The 21,551-nt window shown below is 36.3% G+C and overlaps 1 protein-coding gene across 2 annotated transcripts in view; it reads left to right on the top strand.

Annotated features, from left to right (window-relative positions):
- The window catches only part of LOC144972789 (glutamate receptor ionotropic, NMDA 1-like), a 240,145-nt gene that overhangs the window by 137,436 nt on the left and 81,158 nt on the right, over positions 1-21,551 (top strand). The window contains exon 1 of one of the 2 annotated variants that reach the window (XM_078914427.1): positions 8,019-8,252. The exons of the other annotated variant lie outside the window; for it this stretch is intronic. The gene's annotated coding sequence lies outside the window, so the exon portion shown is untranslated. Of the gene's footprint in view, positions 1-8,018; positions 8,253-21,551 lie in introns of those variants that run through there. 2 annotated transcript variants of the gene reach the window in all.

The raw sequence follows: 21,551 nt of genomic DNA, 5'->3' as shown, positions 1-21,551 counted from the left end.
CTCTGGACGAAACAATGTTGTAGGAGAAAATGTTTTTTAAAAAAACGACGTGAGAACAAACAGTTTTATATATATATATATATATATATATATATATATATATATATATATATATATTATGGGTGTGTGTATGTGTTTGTATGTGCGTGTGAATGTGTGTATGTGTGTGTGTGTGTGTGTGTGGAGGGGGGGGGGGTTGTGCAATCCAAGCGTAACTGTTTATTGCTCCGGATGGTTGGCTTGTGAAATGACCGATTATTGATTAAATTGCTCTTATTGATAGTTCATAGAAGTAAATAAACACCACCTGGATCATTTTTAGCTTTTAAAGGTGAGACTGAATTTATTTTAAATCATAATCTTTGCCATTTTAAAAACTAATTATTTTATTATGTAACTATTGTCTCAATCACCTCTCTACATATTTCACGTTTTGTTTTATTTGTTTTTATTTTTTGTTAGCCGAGGAAGGGAATTAACTAAAAAAATTGCTTTGTTTCGCATTTGGATCCTTATCAAGCTGTTTTATCAATAACTGTTTACAAAACCTTACAGTGATGTTCAAATAGGACGATGATTTATCATGATTAACAACAATAATACTTGTGAAAATCAAAGAATAGAAGATATAATATACTTGCCTTCATTACACACGTGAAACAATGGTTAATTATTTTTGACTGATAGTAAAGCTGCCATGACATGGGATAATAAATGAGATAAAATGATTCAAAGAAGATCCGAAACGATATGGTTTGCTATGTAGACAAAACAGAAACCTTAAATTTGTACTCTGGCTATGTTGACAATAAAACGTATTTAAAAAATCGGCAACATATGCTTTGATTACAACTGGATTAAGATGGTCTCCTTCTTGACAAAAAAGTTCCAAATCTGAGATTTCTCTCTGAAGTCTCAGGTTTGAGACAATGTTATAACTTTGGGTCATTGTAATCCTAAATTCAGCCTTTAGACATGTTATGTAAATATATTCCATTCAAAATTGAAAAAAAAATGTTTTGCCAAAGAAGGAAAGTAAAGACTCATTATGTGAATCCCACTGATCTCATTTTACAATCCAAACTTGCTTGAAGAACTTCGCATTTTTCAACATTTGCATACAGTTTGTTAACCCAATCAGGACTTGTGTCCATTGGACAGAATTCCATCAATCTGTGTCTAATGGACCAGCATCATCCATTCTCGTTATATCAGCAACATCTCGAAAAATCATTAAGGGTGTTTTACTGCTTGAACGTTTTCCAGCTGGACTAGAAACTACCTCGCCGCTTTTAGTGTTAGGATTAGGTTTCCGTTTTTTTAAAGCAACAGTGATTAAAAAAAAAAAAGATTAAAATTTGAAACAGTGAATTTTCAAACAATAACCTCCCCCCCCCCACTCAAATAAAAAACACACCAAAAAGTTACCGCAATAATCACTATACGTGATCAAAGCGCTTTACAAGGGGTCTCTGACCAACAGTAACACGTAACGTGTAGAACGAGACATGACCCCTGTTAGGCGATATTACAATTTTTTCCGACATGGATAATCCCGTTAGCGGCCAGGCACTCATTTTACACCTGAGTACGGTGAAGAATATGAGTAAAGAGCTTTTTCTTGGTCTCAACTATGCGCCGAGCGAGGCTCGAGCCCAGGACATGCCGAACCGAAAGCGAGTGTCATATCACAAGACCACATAGCCTGATAAATAAAAAGAGCATTTCAACCGACGTGAACTATTTTGCAGGTCTTTTATGGTCTCATTGTTTTAATGTAAATTATCTCAAACCAATGCAAAATTATATTCATTACAACATTGTTAAAACAAGCCCATAATTACGTCCAGTTATTAGACCTGGCAAAGTGTTCACATCGATTTCAGCGCATGCATTTTTATGGGTTTTTATTGGTGGGGGGGGGGGGGGGGGGGGGGGGGGGGGGGGGAATAGTAGTTACCAATTATCCTTATTGAGTCTTTTAAACTTAGGTCGTCTTGTACGTACTTTAAGTGTCTGATATTCCTCTTTTTAGTCGAATGTATAAACGTTTTATGCACACTTGTTCAGATCTTAATTTTTAGTTATCAAAATACAGGAATTATCATCTATATCAGAAATGATAATCATCATCTATTTGTACAAAGTTGAGGTTAAGCAAACCGATATGGAAACTAAAGATTCCTATAGATAGTATGCGCTTGGCTAAGAAATTCATAACTTTGCCATCCGGAAGTATAACGGACCAACACACAAAACTATGTGTCACCTTGAACGTTTTAATCTGGTTAATACAGTTAAGTGAGAACAACTCACAAACGCGGATGGCAAAAAACAATACCAAAGACCTGAGTGACGTCATCTTCGTTCTATCTATAGAACAAACATTCCAAGAGGATAGACCAGAGTCAATCCTTATTTTGAGATTTTATTGATGAAACAATAAATTCATTTTTATGTCGGCAACTTGTGACAAATATGAAATGAGTTTATTTTTAAAATCTAGTATGCTAAATCCAACATGTAGGTACTGAGTTTGCAGGTCTGTTGTCCAAAATTGTTACGGGCTTTGTGTTGTATGTAATGGAAATAATGTCAAACCATGGGATAATATTGTCCATTACAATACTGTTGAATCAGGCCCATAATTGCGTTTCTTTATCAGACCTTGAAATTATACGTTCCTATGTATCACCCCAGGAAAGAACCGAAAACACACCCGTTTGAATTGTTTTAGAATTGTCTGGCATGTCAATATTTCCTGTAATACCCTGTAATTTCAATGAGTTGGCTTAGATTTGTTGATTTGTATGTGTGCGTATGTGTGTGTGTGTGTGTGTGTGTGTGTGTGTGTCGTGTGCGCGCGCGCGTGTGTGTGAATGTAAAACGTCCAGAGCCTCATTACTGAGGATACAGTGCGCTATAGATAGTATGCGCTTGGCTAAGAAGCTCACAACATTGCAATCCGGAAGATTAACTGACCAACACACAAAGCTATGTGCATCCATGAACTTTTATAGTCTGGTTAATACAGTTAAGTGAGAATTACCCATAAACCTGGATGGCAAAAACAATAACAAAGACCTGAGTGACGTTATCTTAATTTTATCTATAGATAGAACGATGATGACGTCACTTGGACCATTGTTATTGTTTTTGCCATCCATGTTTGTGAGTAATTCTCCCTAAACTGTATTAACCAGACTTAAAGGTTTAAGATTACACATAGTTTTGTGTGTTGGTCCGTTATGTGTTTCTTAGCCAAGCGCACAACATTGCCATCCGGAAGTATAACTGACCAACACACAAAATTGTGTTTAACCATGATCGTTTATAGTCTGGTTAATACAGTTTAGTGAAAATTACTCATAAACGCGGATGGTAAAAAACAATATCAAAGACCTGAGTGACGTCAACTTCATACCATCTATATGAGAGCCCATATTATACTGACAAGCTTTTGACGATAACATTTTTATCATATGTAATCTATAGATTGGAAACACTTTACTTATGAAGTGTTACAAAAATGTATTTTTCTAGAAATGAAAAATAAAAATCCAACTGACTGATCTAGGGTTCTGGTGCAATTTCTTCTGTTGACATACTATTCAGGCATTATAAATGTAACAAAGGAAACATCATAATTGTACCCAACAGCATTTACTCCTAACTCAATGAACTTGTTAGTCAACAGTATCTTAAAAATCTATTAGCGAATGAAAAGGTTAGTAAAACAATAATTATGTTTTAAATGTCAAGCCATGATTTGGATGTAACGGTTACGTTTAAAAAATAACTGATTTTAAAATATTTCAGTTAGAGTATAGATGTATAATATATGAACACACACACACACGCGCGCGGACACACACACACACACACACACACACACACACATGCACAGGCACAACAACTGAAAAAGAAAGAGCTTTATATACAAACAAATCACCTAAAATATATCATGACATAGCAAGCACACAATAAAAGTAGATCTACAAAAAAGAAAACTAGACAACAACAAAGTTGGAACGGTAGATAGAGAGAGCAGCTCAACAACTGATGTATTGCTTTGAGCAGTAAAATAGAGATCAACAGTCTTATACGACCGTGAAATAGAAAGCAATTGAATGTTACATATAGTAGATTACAAAGACAAAACGAAATAGTTCTTGTACGTTTTGTATCGACACATGCAAATTGGATTCAGTAGTCTGATGTCACGCCGCCCGGCAACGGCGGCCATCTTGGTTCTAAACAAAGACAATCATTAATTTTTATTCTTCATGCTGGCTAGAGCTTTTCATATGCTTTGTGATCAGAATGTGTAAAAGTCAAAACATGATCAAATTTATGGGTTTTTTTTTCCTCTGGATACGCTTTTATGCTCGCCGGAGAAATATACATACGGGCGTCCGCCATTGTTCTGATAGTTTAGAGCCAGTGTTACTAAGTTACCATGCGTCATTAGGTAGGAAATGACGATACGACTCTTGAAGAGAACATAAACATACTGTATCGGATATAGATAGTATGCGCTTGGTTAAGAAGCTCACAACATTGCCATCCGGAAGTATAACGGACCAACACACAGAACTGTGTTACCATGAACTTTTATAGTTTGGATAATACGGTTAAGTGAGAATTACTCATACACGTGGCTGGCAAAAAAAGCAGTAACAAAGACCCGAGTGACGTCAACTTCATTCTATCTATAAGAAAACATCACTGGAATGTAACGGAGGAGATTAAAATCTCGTCTATATCACGAAAGCAAATACATTTCAACAACAAAACAATGTTTACAACAAGCAGAAAGTGCTTTAACATCGTCAAGAGATCAATTCACGTTATATTCGTAATGGATACAATCATTGTCCAACAGTAGTAGTATTAGATATAATAATAATAATAATAATAATAATAATAATAATAATAATAATAATAATAATAATAATAATAATAATAATAATAATAATAGTAGTAATAGTAGTAATACTAGTAGAAGTAGTAGTAGTAGTAGTAGTAGTAGTAGTAGTAGTAGTAGTCGTCGTCGTCGTAGTAGTAGTAGTAGTAGTAGTAGTAGTAGTAGTAGCAGTAGTAGTAGTAGTAGTAGTAGTAGTAGTAGTAGTAGTAGTAGTAGTAATAGTAGTAGTAGTAGTAGTAGTAGTAGTAGTAGTAGTAGTAGTAGTAGTAGTAGTAGTAGTAGTAGTAGTAGATATTGTTGCAACAGTCATGGTTCCGGTAATTAAAAAGCATATGTGACCCACCGTCTCCAGGTGGGACGGATCGGGCCTGGAAAAGTGAATTTAAAACTGAAATAATAAGAAATACAAACAATCAGATTGTGTGTCTTTTATCCACCATAGCGAAAAGAAATCAACCCCAGGTTTCATATTTGGGGTAATACATTCATTTTCCAGAACTTGGTCCATCGCGACAGAATACTGTTTTGACGCGGTGGGTCACATATTTCTATGGCGCCTTCTCTACGAAGAACTCAGGGCGATTTATATCTTGAACTTTGAGTTTCTTTCTTTCACTGATTCTCTTCGTTCGCTCTGACATATTGTTACAATACGAGAATGCATTGTTGTGATGAACGACAGGTAAATATATGAAAATGAACATTGGCCAAGCAAGAGGTGGATAATGAATGCCTCGTCAGTTATGAGTTACGTCCAAATGACGTCATCGGCATTCTCGTTTTAATGTAGAAGAGAGTAGAAGTCAGAAGTAAGTGGTACCTGAACACAAATGCCAGAAATACGTGGAGTTTGTTATTTATTTTTGTTTTACCCGTGCCTTCTACACGATATCCAGATGGTGATGATTGAAAACGATAGAAGTGGGTAGTCAGTAAATAATTATGTATGCCGGAGATAATATGGACCGGTCTGATTAATGACTTGAATACGAGCTGTGTACGCTTATTTCTTTATCCATCTACGAGAACAATCCGCCACTGCGAATAAAAAGCAGAAACAGTAATAATATGTTCAGTTCAACCATAAACAGGATTAACGTCTGTGAAGCGCGAAAATATTTGAAATTCGACCACGTGCTAATCTTAATCCTGTGTGGTAAATATATATATATATATATATATATATATATATATATATATATATATATATATATACATATATAAGTTATTCATGAGGCTTGTCCAAAGACCCAAGGATTCGGACCCGGGAACATTACATTCATAAACTGATTAGCATACCAGGTGAACCACAAAATCTGCGATTTACAATAATATTATAAGCGAGTCACATCGCACTTACTGCCTGTTGGTGAAAACTGTGACATCTGCCGTTATAACTCAATGAACAATGGAACGTATAATAATATTATAATTTTAGCAAAATTGGTTCTCACCATTTCAGGGCTGCATTAGAAAAAATTAAGGTCGTTCAAAGTCTTTGATCGTAGTAAGCTTTTATAAAGAAGGTTAGCTTAAATGCTTGTGTTAAAGCACATTGCACGTATAGTCCCATTGTCATGCCTACATATCATTATCGTGTAATTGCAACCTATTTTCGTATCCTATCCATGACATTGAGTTTCACTATTAGAATTGCCACTTACATCTAAACCTATTAGTGATGATTCCACAGTAGTCATATTACAGAGACATACGTGCTAGACGTTGTGGTTTGTAAAAAGTGCGGCTATGTGGTCTAGTGGTATAACACTCGCTTCCGATCGGAACGTCCTGAGTTAGAGCCTCGCTCGGCGCAGAGTTGAGTCATTGGAAAAGATTCTTTACTCACAATCTCTCACCGTACTCATGTGTAAAATGAGTACCTGACCGTTAACAGCGTTGTCTGTCCGAAAAAAAAAAACAGGCGTCATGTCATGTCTCGTTCTACATTTTAAGTGTTGCTATTGGCTAGGGACCCCTTTGTAAAGCGATTTAAGCACGTTTAGTTTTAGTGTATATTACGCTATTTAAAAGCTCAATTCTTTATAAAGTAACGTATAAAAATGAATAAACTTACTTTCTTACTTAGGCCTTTCAATCATCCATGAGCATTGGGCATCGATGACACTCCATTGTCGACACGATATTGGGCTGCCACCGTCACTTCCTTCCATGTTGTCCCTTTCTCACTTAATTCAGTCTCTGTGTCGCAGCCCCAGCTTCTACTTGCCCTTCCTCTCTTTCGTTTTTCCTAAAAATTTCACAGAAGTGCCCGGCATGTGAATAGAAAAGAACAAAACGCCGAACAGGCAACATCTCGGTCGAAAAGTAATGCCAATCACGGAAAGTTTCGGGCTCAAAACCCTTCTTCGAAAAGAATTAGTATCACTTGTTAGGCGTCTTTGTATATTACAACTCTACAATATCCGCCAATGGCTATAAACACATACGTAATCATACTTGAGTCAAGTGAAGGCCCTTCCAATGACTCAGCTTTGTGCCGTTCGTAACGACATTCGAACCTTTGGCCGAATGGTATATCACAAGGCTACAAAGCAACATTAGTTAAACAACGAATTGACAGCCGTCATAATGTAAACAATGGCAATGCTTGGTAAACATAGCGAACAACACAGGTTTTGCAATAGATGGTATGTGTGTAAGTGAAATATCCACTGTTCTACCGCTTGAGCAATAGAAGAAACACAAAAAAACTAGTGTAAACTTAAACGAGGGAGCGAGAGAGAGAGAGAGAGAGAGAGAGAGAGAGAGAGAGAGGGGGGGAGAGAGGGAGAGAGAGAGAGAGAGAGAGAGAGAGAGAGAGAAAGAGAGAGAGAATCGCACTATCTTTCATAAAGGCTTTTATCTTTAAATTAAGTTTAAGCATCAAGTGTATCCCGACATAATACCGTTCTGAGGCGATGGGTCACAAAATCATTATCGTGTTTACGTTCTTACATCTATATTATTATCTCTATAACTTACCATACTCAATTCAATTCTCTGTGGTTGGTGATAGGAGACGGTGAAGCGGGAGGGTAGAAATAATCAGATGTAATTATCGTACGAACGAGTACTATGCAAAAGCGGCGAGTTGTGGTTAGTAACTATAACAAATTACTCACACTCATTGTAAAGCAGACAGGTTTCACTACTCGACAATGCTGTTATAATTTATGAAAATGTGTTGTTGTGTTTCGAGTTTTGACAGCTATTTGACTATTGCAACGTAAATGTTTTCTGGAGAGTGTTGGAAATTATTTAGAAAATTAGTTATTTTTGTTTCATTCATAGATAAAATGATTTCAAAATGCAGTTGGGAAAGGTAAGTTTTCTTTAATGGTTTTGGCACAGTTTCTTTGTAATTTTCTTCTTGACTAAAACTACGTATCTTTCTAATGAGTTTAGGTTTCTCCCGTGTCGGAATGTCGTGTTCTTAACATTAAAAAATCAACAACAAAAAATAAAATAAAATAAAAAAACAAACAAAACAAAACAAACCTCCTCCCCCCCCCCCCAAAAAAAAAAAACCCACAAAAAACCCAACAAAAAACAAAATAAAACAAAGAAAAAAAAAACACAAAAAAACCTATAATTAAATAAAAACAAAAGTCAATTTATTGTTTTGTCAGTGAGTGTTTTTTATTGAAGACGTCTAATAAGAATCGAGTACAGTAAAATACAACAAACATAAAGGCTAATGTGTGTATATCTGTGTATTATATAATATTATATGGGTGTTTATATTTGAATATGTTTATGTTATTTATTTTTTTCTTTTCATAACCCAAATTGTTTGGGCAATGTTTATCTCATGTATTGCCATTTGTAGGCCAATAAAGTTATTTAATTATTATTTTTGAACTATCATTATGACAATATTTATCACTGTCTGTGGGTAATCGATTTGTAGCCATTCAAACTGAACCGAGTAGGCTAAAACTCGGTATTCTGTATAGTGTCTTACTCGTGTACACAACCACTGAACCAGCGATTTGTTTCCATTGTCTCCAATGCAACTAGATTTTGCTCGACTCTTTACGAGACACTCTAACATTTGGCATCGACATCAATCACATTGTCATTATCTTTTTCTTATTATTTTTATTATTGCTGAAGGAGGGTTTGTATTTGAAACGTCCGTTATTCCTCCAAGGCTTCCAAACTCGACCTTGACCTTAGTCAACGTTATTCAACGTAGAATTATCATGCGACACCAGTAAGTTACTAATGTTACGGTTCCTGAAAGAGAGATTAATGAAAATCCTTATTTGCCCACCAGTCGTGTGAACTTTAACGTTCCCAATCCCCTATGTATTCCCACGTTGCCCTGTTTCCGCCGTCCTTTATCGATTTTCTATTTGCAGTACAAGGCTTGAAACATTTTTTAGACAAAAACAGCAATATGTTAGTCAAAGCTTCTTTTCATGTGTTTTTTGTTTTATTTACGTTTTGAGTTTAACAGCGCATTCGTGCGCGCAACGCTGTTAATTCATTTTAGCGCCTAGGAGAAGAAAGGAAATGATGTTATAAATGCATAGGATAAGACATCTGATAGCTCAATCGGTAGAGTCTCCGACTGATAAATAGTTTGACAGACCAGGTTCGACATGCACGATGTCGTAGATAATACGTGTTTTCATATTCACCAAGAGTTGATTGAATTGAATCATTTCGTCTCTTGATTTACTATTGAATCTGACTAAAGTGTCTAAAAATTATGGTTTGTCCCAGGAAGACGCCATGCTCTATGCGCGTTGCTATTGTAAAACTCTCCTGGTGATGAAATAATATGATTTGGCACATACATGAGACAAGCAGAATTAATACAGTTAACAGATAAAGATTATACAATTTTAAACCAGTAGATCCCCGACAGCAATGTCCATCTCTGGTAGAATGAGGACAAATTAATGTGTGCTCGATTCCTTTCAAGTGGGCCGAGATGTTAAATCGCTCACTCATGACTTCGCGTTTGATCTGAGTCACGTTGTGAGCTCATTTCACAGCCCATTTCCGATAGTAGGATGAGGACGAATGTGTGCTAGCTTTTCCAGGATTTGGAGGTATCCAGTTGTTTACTGGTACCTTTGGATTTGGTTCGGGTAAAATTGGAGTTTACTTCCACAACACAGTCCTCCCAGTCACATTTTAAGGAAGACATGGATTCCCATCTTTTTACAATTTGTTTTTGGCAATTTTTTTTTATTTAAAAAAAAATAATTTTTTTTTTCAAAATATTGCTTCAAAATAAAATATGATCATATTCAAAATGACCTGAGACAAGATATTATATTTAATTTGCTTATTGAATGAATGAAATTGACGTCACTTAGCTCTTTGTTTTTTTGTTTTTTTTTTAGCCAGCCATTTTTATGAGCCGTTCTCATTAACTTGTATAAATCAGACTATAGAAACGCTATTGAGGTCACCAAATATTGAATTTTGTTGTATTGGGTACGGTTATGATCTCCGACATTTGGGCGAATTGTTATGAGAATACTTTTCACTAAAGCATACTATCAATTTAACTCGCTATAGATAGTATGCGCTAGGCTTAGGAGTTCACAACATTGCCATCCGGAAGTATAACGGACCAACACACAAAACTATGTGTAACCATGATAATTAATAGTCAGGTTATTATAGTTGAGTGAGAATTACTCATAAACGCGGATGGCAAAAAAAAAAAAACAAAAACAAAGGCCCTATTGACGGCAACTTCATTCTATCTATAGATAGTATGCAGATGGCGTATAGCCTTTAATTTTTCCATCCGAGTTTTGACGGTCTCACACAACTGTATTAACCATGAACTTAATAGTTCAGGTTACACAGTTGTGTGTTTCCTATACTCCGGATGGCAAATTTAAACTCCTTGGACAACCCTTCTAATCTATAGATAGTATGCGATTGCTGAGAAGTCTTTTATTCCATCCGCCGATGAAGTATGAAACGGACTAACCCACAAAACTGTTAGTGATCCATGTACGTTGTTGTCAGTTATACTTCCAGTGTCAGTTGAGCATTAGCATCCTATTAAATCCGATGGCAAGAAACAATAACAAAGTGCTGAGTGATCGTCATCTCGGAACTATCATAGCTGACACTAGAACCCTCTCGGACTGGCAGTTTGATGTCATTTTTTAGGTTTGTGTAGCGTCTAGTGAGTTGTCGTTAGTAGAGCTCATGGAAACATGTTATTTCATTGGTTGAACTATTGAACACAACTCACGATTTGTTTTCTTTTGTGACAGTGTCAGTGTCAGGCTATAACTTCACAATGGCTACGATCCGAGCCGATGACAAATTAAAAACCACATTATTGAAGGGTCAAATGAAAATACTATTTCTCAATTCCCAAATATATATTAACTTTTCATGTGCTCGAGGTCATTGGTCACGATTGGTCGTTTGATTCAGCTTGACACATGGGTATGTTTTTAACATTTGTAAGCAAATCAGCGTGTTTACATTTGTTAAGATATATCCAATCGTTGGACAGCAACAAATCATGTGATTGATGGCCTGGTTGGACGAAAACATGAATATAGATCGCTCCCATTGATTATAATTGTGCCATTAAGAAAAATTGTAGAAATATATAATGCTATCTGATACAATATTATATGATATTCAAAAATTGTTTTTCACTCAATACATTCATTTCTAAGAACAAGGCGACCCTCCATAGACCACACAAGGCAGGCATACATCACACAGCACACGAAACAAACGAACGTAAAAAGCAAGAAATTAGAGAAATCCCCTTCCATAGACACAACAAAAACTAGATAGTCTGTCTCCATTTGTTCGTTTTTTACGTGTTGCGTCTTGTAAGGATCGACGACTAGAGAAAAAAAAATTATTGAAGTTTGTGATCTGATATTTAGTGAGAGCTACTCATAAAAATGGCTCACAAAAGTAAACAAAACACGAGACAAACGAACGAAAAACAAGAAATTATAGAAGATCCCTCCAAAGGTAGCACGACACAGCCGTAACAAAAAACTAGCATGTGCCGTTTGTAGCATTGCTCGTTTTTGTGTGCCCCGTGTGGTCAAGATGGAGGACTACAAAAAGAAAGTTATTCAATTTGTGAGAGACCGGCCCCTCCTTTTGACCCAAAGAACCCAGAATATCACAACAAGGATCAACGAAAAGTCTGGGAAGATATAGACAGGAAATGTCTACATGCTGGTGAGCTCATTTTAAACAATGTCATAGAACGTATTTTCACACGCGCTACTTTACACCTGTATGTTGCGCCCATGAATGCAGCGTCCCAGGCTGGTCACAACCTCACTCGTCCCTCTCCGCATATGGCATAAAGAACAGTTAACAGTCACTTGGGGGCATGGAGCACCCTATGACAATCAATCTGGATGGATTGAGCTTTTTCTGATTCATTGTAAATAATCTCTTTATATCGTATTTGAACTTAATCACTCACATACGATATACTTTGAAAGCATCTGATCCAAGTTTACCCTTTTATTGATGGTCTTGACCTTGCTTGTGGTTGGACCTTTCAGCTAGTCTCAGGCTAGATACACGAATATATCGCTTCTAGTTCTCGGATTGATCTGGTCAGTGTATAACTTTACTTTACTTCCAAGCCTCTACTATTGGCGTTAAAATGATCTAAAGTGTCGAAACGCCATGCCCCCCCCCCCCCCCCTCCCCGCCAACAAAACAAAACAAAACAAAAACAAAACCAAGAAACAGCCACAAGCTATGACACAACAAACAGTTCTTTGGTCTAATACAACGGCCAAAGAGATAAAGTTAGTCTAACATAGCCAATGGCTATTCTATCGAATGCATTTAATTCCTTAAATTTCACGTGAAAAGCTTTACTTCCAATATCCATGGATTAAAATGACCCTCATGTTTTCATAATTTCTAAAACATGAGGGGCGTCGTATTTCCATTTTTTTGGGGACAAATTAAAGTCATTTTAATCAACTGGTATTTGAAGTAAACATTTTTTGGATAAAATGGAATTAAGTCTTTTGCGGCGATGTGGTCTCGTGGTATGACACTGATGGTCCAGAGGTCGAGTCCCGTATGAGCGGCATATAGTTATATTCTTAGAACATCTCTTTACTCACATTCTCTCACTGTACTCTGGTTAAAATGAGTATCTGGCCGTTAACATGGTTGTCTCTGAACGAAATATTGTAATATCGCCTAACAGGCGTCATGTCTCGTTCCACATGTTCAGTGTTGCTGTTGGCGAGGGACCCCATTGTAAAGCGTTTTAACATGATTAGAGGATATTGTCTTATATAAATGCTCACTTTTTTTTGTTAATGTTAGTATTTTAAGTCTAAAGAGTTAGTAAGACGGTTGAAAACTGTCCGCCCTAACTAATCTTGTCAGCCTATGCATACTCAATACCATTGTGTTTTCTGTGTACTCTAAAAAGTAAGGAACTGTACCGGTGCCAAACGAATTCCGTCTGCCCACCATTTATTTATCATATTATTCCTCGCAGTTAGAAGCAAGTTGTTATCGATTTTTACTGTTCAGCTGTTGGGTTATCTGCGTGATGAAGCCCAAGGGGAGCACACGTATCATATTATGCTTGTATTTATTATTTTGTCTTTTTATTAGTTTATTTGTTAACTATTTTTTCTGATAAAAAATAACGTATAAAAGGTCACATGTGGTAATGTTTAGGACACAATATTTCAGATCACACATATTCTCATGTGGAAACGGAAGAAAAATTTTCCTTCATTAACAAAAATAAAAAATTAAAAAAAATAAAATTGAGCTTTTATATAGCGCTATTATATCCAACAGCAACATTTAACATTTAGGACAGGACATGGCGCCTGCTAGGCGATAATACATTTTTTCGGACATAGCGCTGTTAACGACCAGGTACCCATTTTTCACCTGAGTACGGTGAGAGAATGTGAGTAAAAAGACTTTTCCAAGGACCCAACCATGCGCCGAGCGAGGCTCGAACCCAGGACCTTCCGATTCGAAAGCGAGTATCATACCACAAGACCACATAGCCGCACATTTTGAAATTGAACTTTCTAAAATAGAGGCGTTACTTTTTTCATGATATAGAGGTCTATGTATGATACATTTGGTCCCGCTATGAACAAAAGTATACATGAATTGGGGAACGATACCTACTTTCTAATTTAATGATAATTTGTTTATGCCGTGGTTTGGTTGATTTTATTGTTGTTTTTGTTTTTCTTTTGTTCTTTGTTTGAATTGTTTAAAGTTAAGCTATGACAACGTATAAAGATCATTCTTCATTATCTTAGAAAAAAAAATCTGTTTCATTATAGCCGAGTCAATACTTCATTTCGTTTTAAAGATAAATGTTTCGCTTAGCCAGGGAAAGACTGGGGAACTCATTGCCTATCTAGATTCAAATGTTAGTAATAACTTGGCTGTAGTAGGCAAGCTTTTTGTAAAAGTGCAAATGAGGAAATGCGCCTAATAAGCTCTAATTATTTTCTTTCATTTAGCCTGTTTGAAAGAATGATTTGCAAACTGTAAAAGTGTTTATCAACTGAGTTAAACGATGGAAAGTCGACCTATGAGTATCTATTGCTTATCCATAACGTGTGTGTATGTGTGTTTGTGTGTGTGTATGTGTGTGTTTATGTATGTACTTGTATGAAAATGAATACACACACTTTTCTAGGCAGATCCGTTTTAAAATTATTTCCTAGACGAAAAAAAAATTACCTTTTTCACAGCTTTTCTCCACCGATTATCCTCGTCTCACATCTGTCAAAGCAGATTCTTCACTCCATTACACCGCATTCTCATGTGTTTGAGACGTTTTGCGAATCTAGAGTGTGAAAAATTCTGTGCTACGTAAAACGAGTTTACTTTCACACAATTGGATGTAAATGAGCCTTAAGCTCCCTCGGCAGCAACATGGTGAAACGGCCATCGATTTTTAAAGGTCAGACATGAATTAAATAACGTTTGACAATAGGGTAGGGAACTTAACGGGAACCACTTCAAAATGGTTTGAAATTAGTAGGGTGGAAAGCAGACTAAGAGAGAAAGACTGTCAGACCTCTTTATACGTACATATAAATTGGCAACTATATTGATTGGGGATTAATGTATAATATATATGTAGGGGAGAGAGAAGAGAGAGAAAGTAGAGAGAGAGTGAGGAAGGGAAGAGAGAGAGTGTGTGTTGTGGTGTGAGTGACAAGAGAGAGAGTGAGAGAGAGGAGAGAGAGTGTTTTTGTGTGAGAGAGAGAGAGAGAGAGAGAGAGAGAGAGAGAGAGAGAGAGAGAGAGAGAGAGAGAGAGAGAGAGAGATCAAAGCTCCTATTTTGACAGTAACATATCACACAGCTTCATCGTTCAATTATTTCGGACATGTCTTTGTGAAATATGCAAGTGATTGTACATTCTTTTTAGATACAATGCTCGTGTGATTCGGTCATATCTATCACCTTCGTAGAAATGCCCTGCAAAATCTACTCTTGGTGAAGGACAAGACTCACTGTTACGCCAATAATTCTACTTTAACGATTAGTCTTACGAAAACAAGTAGAACCGCATTTTAAGGTTCAAGATAATACTCTTCAACAGTGGTGACTTCACTTGTTTAGAACCAAGATGGCCGCCGTTGCCGGGCGGCGTGACATCAGACTACTGAATCCAATAGGATTCAATAGTCGTACCGTCACTTCCTTCCTAATGACGCATGGTAACTTAGCAACACTGGCTCTAAACTATCGGAACAATGGCGGACGCCCGTATGAAATATTTCTCCGGCGAGTATCCAGAAGGAAAAAAAACACATACATTTGATCATGTTTTGACTTTTACACATTCTGATCACAAGACATATGAAAAGTTCTAGCCAGCATGAAAAATATAAAGTAATGATTTTCTTTGTTTAGAACCAAGATGGCCGCCGTTGCCAGGCGGCGTGACATCAGACTATTGAATCGTATTGACCAGTAGATCTTTGATCAATCAAAACATGAAATTTGTGACACACACATACACTGTCGTTGGTAGTTTAAAAATAAAAACTTGAATGAAATCGACCTCTCTCTGATCGTTGTTATCGTCTTTATATTGTCGAATGGGTGAGTAATTATACCACGCTTTTCTCGATTAGATTATAAACGTTTAAGTTTACAGAGTTTTATGTATTGATTCTATAGATAGTATGCAGATGACGTCACTCAGGCCTTTGTTATTGTTTTTGCCATCCGCGTTTGTGAGTTGTTCTCACTAAACTGTATTAACCAGACTAAAAAAGTTCATGGTTACACAGAGTTTGTGTGTTGGTCAGTTATACTTCCGGATAGCAATGTTATGAGCTTTTTAACCAAGCGCATACTATCTATAGATAGTATGCGCTTGGCTAAGAAGCTCATAACATTGCCATCCGGAAGTATACCGTTATACTTCCGGATGGCAATGTTATGAGCTTTTTAACCAAGCGCATACTATCTATAGATAGTATACGCTTGGCTAAGGAGCTCATAACATTGGCATCAGGAAGTAAAACGGACCAACACACAAAAATATGTGTAACATTGAACGTATAGATAGTATGCAGATGACGTCACTCAGGTTTTTGTTTTTGTTTTTTGCCATCCGCGTTTAAGAGTAATGCTCACTGAACTGTATTAACCTGACTATAAACGTTCATAGATACACAAAGTTTTGTGTGTTGGTCCATTATACTTCCGGAAGGCAATGTTGTGAGCTACTTAGCCAAGCGCATACTATCTATAGATAGAATGAAGGTAACGCCACTCAGGTCTTGAACGTTTATAGTCTGCTTAATACACTTTTGTGAGAATTACTCATAAATGCGGATGGCAAAAACCAATAACAAAGGCCGGAGTGACGTCATCTTCGTTCTATCTATAGACAACTCTTAATGAATTCTGACAAAACATATTTTCATTTTGACCTCTGAACTCTGGGTTCAAACATCGATCGATTATGAACACTGGTCAACAAATTTCAAGTTTGAGACTTTGATAATTTCTTCAGTTTGAGACTTTTTTCTAACCAAAAATTGGCGTCATTCTAATAGATCAATATTTCATGGAAACGTTTTATAGTTAAAATATTACAACGTGTATTTTGTCAGAGTACGCAGGAGATATCGTTATATTAAAAATTGTATCACTACACATATTGTTTCATTCTGCTCATTAGTGACACACGTAATTTAATTCAGTGCGAGGCGGTCCTTGGCAAGCTTAAGGACCACGGTCCTACGGTCCCTGGGAAATGAAAACCGCAAGGACCGGTCCTAGGACCGGCGGTCCTTTTCGACATTGAACATTCTTGAGAGACCGTTTTGACCTTTGGGACCATGGGATCGTTCATTCTTGAACCGTTAAAGACCGCTACACGATGAAAACCGTGGTCTACAGGAGTAAAACACACGGAGTAGTCACACTCATTTCAAATTGTAACCTAATTAGAGAAGAGGGGTGATGCCTTCTTTATTTGATCACAGTACTTCATTGTTACTTCGATAATTTAGCGTGAATAAAATTTGAAATTTATCCCCATTAACGGAGATAATGGAATCACCCAAGGCGTTGATCGAGTTGTTCGTGGCGTTTATACACACACGCAACTCCTACCCCCCCCCCCCCCACACACACACACACACATGAGAGGGCAGCGAGCATTGAAGAGTAAGAGAGAGACGTGAAGTTATAATAAGAGGGGGTGGATGCGGTAATAAGTAATAAGTAATAAGTGGGGTCGATGGTGACTTTTCGCCAGATCTAACAAACCCAGCTACCCATTCACTGCTGAGTAGACAGGGATTCAGAAAAAAACTCGACTGCACCCGGGATCGATCTCTGGCCCTTTGCGTATAAAGAGAGTGCTCTATCAACTGAGCTATCGGGGTCCCCAAATATTCTATTGGACCTTTTAAAAATACAGACGTTATAACTGGTTTTTTTGGAAGGAAGAAACTAATGAAACTCATATTATTTGATTAGTTAAAACACCAAACGAAATTTTAATATCATTGTATTATTTTAAATGACAACAATGCGATAGAAAGGAGTGGCGACAAGAGATGGACAAAAGAAAACAAAAAATCAGACTTGCAACTTGCTAGGTTTGAGACACACACACACACACACACACACACACATCTTTAGTAGTCACATACATTTCAAACAATAACCCATTAGAGAAGAGGGGTCATGCCTTCATCATAGATCATTGTCATTGCGATCATTATGGTGTAGTAAATTTTGAAATTTACCCCGTATAATGGAATCGTCCAAGGCGTGCGCCTCCTGTTCCCCCCATCTCACACACGAAAGGGCGGTTTGCGGAGTGGAGGGAGGTGGTCGTCTGCCTCTATGGTCGTCTGTGTCGTTTAGTGTATGGCAAAGGGGGGTGGGTGCGATTAATTAAGTGGGATGGGTGGTGATTGGTGGAAGATAGGCAAAGGACCGAGGCAACGAATCGCTGGGGAAGTAGTATGGCGCCAGACCGTTGAAAGGTGATAAGAAGTGAGGACCGCCGGCGGTCTTCCTCTTTGGGACCAGACCACGGTTCACAGCTAAAAGACCGTGGGACCGGTCCTCGGTCCGGTCCTCAGCGCGGCACTAATTTAATTCCGTGTTTTGAGCGGTTTAATATATCATTGCTGCATGGTTGTTACAATGCTGTCACCAAAATGGCATTCATTAACGTCCAACAATTTCCTCTCTAACTCGTAATTTCCATCATTTGGTACATACAATAATAGCGATGCCATCTCAAGATTGACTCGTGGAAGGAGTTGGTCCCGAAAGGATTAGCACTATGATTAGATAGAGAAAGAACAGAGAAAAAGCTCATATTTCAATTTGAATATAATATATGAAACGGGTTATATAGTAGTTTAATACATTTAGAAAATGTACATTTTGAAATAAATTAGTGTTCCTGATTTCATAGAATTTTTATTTTCACATGAAATCTATGTTAATCCTGATTTCTAAATCCATTGATAAAAGGTAATCCAAAATGTTATTGTTCATTGTTATGGTTTATAATATCTTAAGCTTTAAGCTCTATTGTTTGCTTCATTGTTTTGATAAATATAAATAATTGACCTATTTTATAGACATCAATGTACTGAAAATTTAGTTTCATATGATTTTAAAAGCAGAATCCCCGGTTTATCTATATGCCAGATCGAAAATATGAGTTTTATTTAAAATATGAGACTACAATTTTTGTTATTTCGATATATTTTTAAGAGGACTTATTCAAAATCCCTATTGTTGGATTTTTAAATACTTTGAATTTATTAAATGAGCTTTCTCCGGCAACATTGGAACTGTTTACACGAAAATAAAAAAAGCTTAATGAACTCAGATTTATAGATTAATACCGTTTAAAAGGACTATTTTCGTAAATATAGCTTTTACATTTGTTTATTTAAATAATTTAAACTGATACATATAGAAATACGTTTTTTAGGCCAAAAATGTAAAGAAAGCTATCCCAGTAACATTGCGTGTTAAGAAATCATCCCCACCCCTTTAGTTAATTCATCTCTGTCAATCTCAATAATGTTGTGTGGAACCTACTTTTCCATTATAAATGAAGACTAAAGAGAGGATTTGGCTTTTACAGAGTTACAGTCTAAAATTTATGAATGATAAGTTGCTTGGCGAGAGAAATTGCGTATTGCCTCTTTACTATCAGCAGTTTTCATCAGTCTATTTAGATTCTACTCTCAAAATATGAAAAATACGTTTATCAATTCATTTAACTGATACCGTTCTTTCTAAACTATCTATACACATTTCGAATTTTTACATTGTGCGATGTTTTTGTCACGGTTGTATTATTCTCTACTTGTGTTCATTCATAAAAAAAAGTTAAAGATAATTGTGTTGCAAATTATCTTCAATTTTCGTTAAGATAATAGTAGTTCTAACTGGGTGTTTAAAGACAGGACGGCGGATTCCAAAACTTGCAAAGTAGGCCATCAACGGTAGTTACTCTATTCAAAAAGGTAAACACATTCCTCTGCACACTTGAACATTTTTGACAATTTGGAGATCATCTTCAGCGATCGATGTTTTAAATATTTTTCCCCGGTCAAAATGAAAAGTAATTTCTCTATGTATGAGCTTTGTGTCAGTATAAAAAAAAAATAAAGATAATAAATATAGAAACAGTATATATATATATATATATATATATATATATATATATATATATATATATATAGCGTAGTTCCACATGCAGCACAATGTTTACTTTATTCCTCTTGTGACAATAGAAATTCAACAGGTATTAGCCATAAAGATGAAAGCAGCGATCTGTTAAATTTGTGGACAACGAAATTATTTCCCCTGTCGAGTCTGACATTTCATATCTATATGCCAAAAATGACCTAATCCACCAGTGACACTCACGCTTGCCTGGCACCGGACAATGAAAATCGAATAGGTTTTAACATCTTAAGACACACCCACCACAACTCCACACATTAGCTTCAAAGCAAAGACGCCTGTGAATCGAGGTGACTTTGGCTTGAAAAGAACAATGTTCTTGATATCTGAAAACTTCTGATTTTTACAAAAGTGGGCATCCTTTTATGCTTTTATGTCTTATCGTATTAAAACTGACTGAAAGATACTTTCTACACACTAAGTTAAAGGTAACTACACATCCATAAAGGAGATGTCCTAATTTTGCATATTATATTTCCAATTAAATTTAGCCATATATGCAGGGCGGCACCTTCTATGGGTGGATGAGGTTCTCACATCCCTTTGAACTTCTATTTATCAACGCCCATCTGCGGATATAGAGCAGTAAAGTTAGGTGCCCCAAACGTAAACAAAGGTCGAGAAGCACGTGGCAAACCACATGTTCCTGTCTTGACAGCTCACGTTCCAATGTAAATAATAGAAAAAAATAACCTTTAAAATTTGGCTGTTAGGTGGCAAAAGAAACACATATTCATAAATACTCGATCATGCATCAAATAATGTCTAGATATGGATATTTTATGGAACAAAAGGTAAAATTTTCTAAAATTTATCAAAAGTTACAGTCTATCTATTTTTAGACCAGAGCAAATTATTGCGCTGGTGTGAACAAAACGAGAATTATTCGGAGCCTGATTTTCATAATAATTTAGCCTTATATTATTATTTCTGCAACTGTTAGATTTTATGTAAACATATTTTCAATACTGAAAGTGTATTGCCTACAACTCAAACTACAAAATTGGGAGACCTATATTGTGCGTAAATTATTCCGGTCCCTAACGGAAATCACTAGCAACTTGTTATTGTTTACGTTTGGGGCACCTAACTTTACTGCTCTATATTATCAGGTTTTGGTTAGATTACCAAGTATCCTGTGTTAAAGTATTGAATGTTGTGACGTGTATATAAATGTTTGTGTGTATTTGTGTTTGTTTGTTTGTGTGTGTGTGTGTGTGTTTGTAGTTATAAATAACCTTAAATACGATACCTAGATATAGATAACAATTATGATAAAAACATAAAGCAAATCATTCATGTACTCTGACTCTATCTACATAATTCATTATTGCCAATCCCAATATTAGACATAATAGCTGTAATAATTACTCACATGATACT

Source organism: Berghia stephanieae, chromosome 5 (genome assembly GCF_034508935.2).
Source record: "Berghia stephanieae isolate SIO BIC M18660-M18661 chromosome 5, UCSD_Bste_1.3, whole genome shotgun sequence".
NCBI lineage: Eukaryota > Metazoa > Mollusca > Gastropoda > Nudibranchia > Aeolidiidae > Berghia > Berghia stephanieae.
This window is presented reverse-complemented; position numbering and strand designations above follow the sequence as displayed.